Source organism: Acromyrmex echinatior, chromosome 13 (genome assembly GCF_024713525.1).
Source record: "Acromyrmex echinatior isolate Ae372 chromosome 13, ASM2471352v2, whole genome shotgun sequence".
Taxonomy (NCBI): Eukaryota; Metazoa; Arthropoda; class Insecta; order Hymenoptera; family Formicidae; genus Acromyrmex; species Acromyrmex echinatior.
This window is the reverse complement of record NC_141864.1, coordinates 1,698,092-1,703,557: the sequence shown is the minus strand read 5'-3', so window position 1 is coordinate 1,703,557 and position 5,466 is coordinate 1,698,092.

Below are 5,466 nucleotides of genomic sequence, written 5' to 3'. Positions count from 1 at the left end.
TAGTGACTTACCGGACCTTGTACTCTGAGATCCGTTGAATACTATCCTGAGTTTGATCGACCTGCTCGATTCTCGGAGCACTCCGTGATGAGATAGGTAGCATCTTGCTTATGACTCCGATGACCTTGGCATTAATTATTTCATGATCCAACTCTTCGTATTCTTTTAGAAAGGCGTGGTACAGACATCTGAACCGCACGTCACGTTCGCACCGTCGCTCCATAGCGGTGAGCAGTCGCTCGGCTGATTGGCAGATGTCACCGAGTGCTGTTGGCTGCGCGACAAATGGCAGTCGCACGACGTACCTTCCTGCGGCTGTGAGTTCGAGCAAAGATCTCTTCGCATCGTTGTTCGTTTGGCGTGATGGACACTGAGGTTGAAGGTCCCTTTTCTTGCTCCCAAAAACGTTGCACGAGCGTGGTCAACTTGTGATCGACAGTGCACTGGAAGGAGCAGTGTAGAGTCACTGAGAGATTCTCGCCGCAGCCTCCCGAGAGAATCCATCCGAGCAGAGTGCACTGAGCGATGAGAGTATGCGGATCGCCCTTTCGAAAGCCCTCTTGTAAAATGATAGAGCATGCTTCCACGCCTAGTAACAGCTCGATGGGATTACTTTCGAATCTGCGAAAACTGTTTCGGATGCATCTCGAACAATACATTTATATATTTATATTGATATATATTTTTATATGTAAAAAAAATACACGAATCAAAATTTTATTAAATGACATTGTTTTTGTATATCCACGAATTGTGCGATCCATCGAATTCCCAGTCACTTGACGTACATCTTGTCTCCCTTCCTGCGCAATACTTTCTCCACGAGATACACATCCAGATGAGTAGCGTGATGTAACTCGTGCTTGTAGAACGCACCAGCGACGGATTTTCGCTATACTCCTCGAGTAGATAGGGATTGGTACGCTGCATCTTAACGATCGTAAACACCTCAGTGGTCCAATTTGGCGTGTAACTCTTTTCGAAAATCATCTTGTACTTGCTCACGCGTACCGAATCGCCTATTTTGAATTTTGCTGGACCAACGATTTTTATCACGCTGTACACCGTGTCCAAGAATCTTTCGGCGATCGCGGGAGTTACGTCGGTGGGCCGCATGCCAATAGTGCGATGCTTGCGCGCGTTATAATCTGATACGAGACGCGGCAGCTCGTCGATCCACTTGTAATTGCCGTTGAGTAAACATCTTCCACATGTCGTTTTTGAGCGTGCGATTGAACCGCTCGACTATCGATGCTTTCAATGTCGAATGGAATAGTGATTAACGTCGTATTTTTTCAAGATTTTCTGCACGTCGACATTATAAAACTTCTTTCCCATATCCGTTTGTAAATTTTTAGGACATCTTTCACTTGCTCGAATTATCTCAATAATAGCATCAGCCGTTTCGCTTCTACTCTTGCTCTTGAGCGGTACGATCCACGCGTACTTGCTCAACACATCGATGACGGTGAGGTAGTGATGGCCTCTGTTGAAGTTCGAGTACAGATGCATCTCGACGATATCAGCCTGCCATAGATCGTCGTATCCTCGAATAATGATACGTCTTCGTGAAAAAGTTCTTCTCGCCAATTGGATTTACACGGGATCGCGGAATGCTCGAACGTCTCACTCGCTTTCTCTCCCTCTTCCTCCTCTTCCTCTTCCTATTCTTCTTCCTTCCTCTCGCGCTTGGAGGCAGACGCTGTGTCATCATCGCGCGACTGTCTGTCTCTTTATCGCGCGTACACCGGGACTATCAACGATCTGTCGCAGCGGTTTGATAATAGGCTTAAAATGTCTGTCCAATGCCATGTCCTCCTCGATTCTATCAGTTTTCAGAGCGCGATATTTCTTGCGGATCGACTCGCTCTTCTCGATCTTTCTCGCGATTTTTTCACACTCGCGCACATCAACCATGTTCGTCTCTGGCGACAACGACTAGTCACTAGTTACAGTATCGCGAACTCGTTAAATCCCTTTCTGTATCTCCCGTATTTAAGCGTACTATCCTTGTCTATTACTAAAAAATCTTGTCTATTAATAAATATTTTTTTTTTGCTAACAGTCACGGCACAACGCGCAAAATTCATCGTACGACGTGTCGGTGTTCGTTGTAACGTGTTTCAAGTTGGTACAATCCTGTTTGAACAGGCTCAGCAGGTTCGCGTTGTCGCGTATCAGATGTTTAGGTATCCTCGCGTATGTTTGACAGAGATAGAAGCAGTCAACACGTGGCCATTGAAAAGTATTCTCTCACCGCATCTTGTTTGTCGCATGCCACGTCATCAAAGATAAAAATAGAATTTGGGCGCGCCTCGTTCGGTGGAACGACTGTTGTTCGAAAACGTAAAGTAGATTTCGATGGACGTAAATAAATTTTCAAGATATTGATACTTTGGTTGTTGCAGTGATTTCGAATAGACGTACACGTTCTCGAAACGTACACCGTTTGGACTCTTAAGCAAACTTATGAGAACGTTGGTTTTATCACAATTCGACGGGCCGCAAATGATTGCGCGTATAGTACTCGGCAGCATTTCGCTATGCTTCTCCGCGCTGCCTCCCATCATTTGAGATTTCGCGTCACAGTTTGTAACGCGTATTATCAGCGGTTGCAGCACGAATTTCACACTAAAGGCTACGCACTCTCGAACAATTATTTAAAGGCGCGAATCCGCGAATCGCACAGTAGCAAAATGTATTTCGCGCTATCATCCTTCCGATATTTGAGACTTGAGCGCCGAGCAGTTACAATATATACCGAAGGTCATACTCTTACGCATGTACGGTGATTACATCGAACATGTCTGGGACAAGCTTTCGGAATACATGAAGGCAGATTCGGAGATTCGAACTTATCGTCGCTGCGATGAACATTACAATCAGCCGTGGCAGCGGACGCATATCGATGGCCCTACACCAAGATGAAGGATTGTAGCGAATGTCGGCATCGCGCGGCGGTCTGCTGAATCGAGTGATAAACGCGCTTCTTTTCGAGTTAAATTCCGGGCTACCAGTTTTGCGATCCGGGCACTCGGCTTACGAAGCGATTAGCCAGAGGTGACGCGGACATAAATCCGCTGGATGCGGCGTGCCGATAACATGACATTGCGTATTCTCGGAGCAACGATCTCACCTATAGACACACGGCGGACAAGATATTCGCCGATAAAACTCTAGGACAAAAGCGAGCACACGATACATGAATTTTCGCCGAGCATACCGCCAGGATATAAGATATCGGAGAAGCCGGCGCAAATCATTTATCTGCCGATCATTGCACGGAGCATTATGTATCTAACGATACGCATCATCGATCAGAACGGACGATTGCTCGATTTTCGAGGAGGAAAGATCATCGTTAGATTGCACGTACGACGACGATAGTGATAACGTGAGCGTGAGATGCTCGTGCTGAACAGAACGGAGCGTACGCAGAGAGATAACGCATTCTTTACAAGGCCGGTGACGTCACAGCTTGACAACACTCGTTCATCCAGCTGCATCAGGAAGAAGAAGAAATTGAGCGCGTCGAATGTTACATTTTTAAAGTCTTTGGGATTCGCGATGCACAACATTTGAAATGACTGATATCCTAAACATTAAAGACGAGCCTATCTTCAACGATCGCATCTTCAAGATTGAGACTCACACGATGACTTGAATCTGGATTTTGATAGATGTGTGATTCTGTACAATTTGTACGCGCGTCTCTGCAAGAGCTCCTAGGGAGTCCTTGGGAATACGAGTATCTTGAGCCGAGTCTCACCTTTACAACATTTTTACGTAATGGCCCGTTCGTGATTGCTCACCGATTGCTCTGGACAGAATGAATCGATCAAGAGTGACATCATGGACGTGCGATTAGACTTTGAATGTAAAGAGAACGTACCCGCAAATACAACAGCCTATTGTCTCATAATACACGATGGTTCAATATAATCCATTGACCAATGTTGTGCGCAAAATCACCTAAGTACACCTTTGACACGGTCTATGATACATCGCAATCGACTACAATCGATCGCAGTTTTCTCGACAACATGCTCGTGCCAACGTTCGTGGATCTGCATGGATTCATCGTTAACAAGAAATTTATCGTGAAGGAAGTGGCTGAAACAGGGGACCGTTCTCACACATTACATTTTTACGAGTTCCGTGCCATGGAAATTTTTGACAAGATCCGACAGGTCTTGCGCTTCCTGGTTGACTACTTATCATCATAGATTGCGATGGGAGGATGGGATGGTCCTGTCCCCAACGAGGCGAAACGCCTGATAACAGCCATAACAGCTGTATTTGAAGATGATACTATCGTGTACGTTAACGGACGCGAGAAACAAATGTGGAGAATGGAACTTGCTTTTGAACGATGAGCGAGAACGCATGTACATCGAGATCTTGGAGATGTAGTTTACGAAGATATGGAATTTTTAACTAAGCTGGATGTTGCTAATATTATGCGATGTGAACAACATATTCAGAATTGCGCGTTACAAAATGTATTGAAAATATAATTGGTCGCCAAGTCCGCCAAGTCCACCGCCATCGAAGGAAAAAGTGAGATATTGGGAATGTCCTGGAGAAAAGGCATCAAAGTCGTCAACGTGCTCATCAATGTCATCGAAATAAAAATTATAAAGTATAAACATTGATAAACTCGCGAACAAAGAAAATATGTAGAAAGACGTGATAAAACGTGTCGCGACATGTTCGCAATTCTCAAAAAGAGGAGAGGGTTACTCCCTCTTCGATTCTAGAAGTTTTACCACATACATCGCAATTTACGCGAGTGCAATTAGTCTTGCGATACTCGGTTGTATGAATGGTTGAAAAATATACTAAAGACAGCATCGTACGAAACGAAGAAGGACTGCAGTAACATGTAAGTTTTAACATTCTGTTTGTACACGACATACATACTGTATGCACAAAAGAAACGTTTTTAACATTATGTATGGCACGGCATGGAGCATCGCGAGGTGCGTTTATTGAGTGGACGTTATGATCTGACAACTACGGGCCACAAATTTTTGGAAATTGGAATCAACGTTGGTCCACCGAGTTACGTGGAGATCGCCCTGAGAGATCATCGCGGACATGAACTGCCACTGTCTCTCGAAACGTGGAACGGTTTCTACGAGTAGCGATGGAATATTTACAAGATACTGCGAAACGAATACAAGGACAATTTTATAAGCGTTGGACTGCTAACCGTCAGCGTTTGCATACTGAACGATGCTACGTACGTCTCGATTCTTCGTCTGTATGCATGATAATGACCGAAACGACGCTATGTTTGAATTTGATGGATGTAGCAATGTAACATTCGAACGATTAGCCCTACTCGTCGATACGGTTGATATCAAATGTACGCGATTTGATTTCTCCAACATCGCGTCCAAAAACGCTATACGCGATAATGACATCTTTAATAAACATTAGCTCGTCGATTGCGAGCTATTG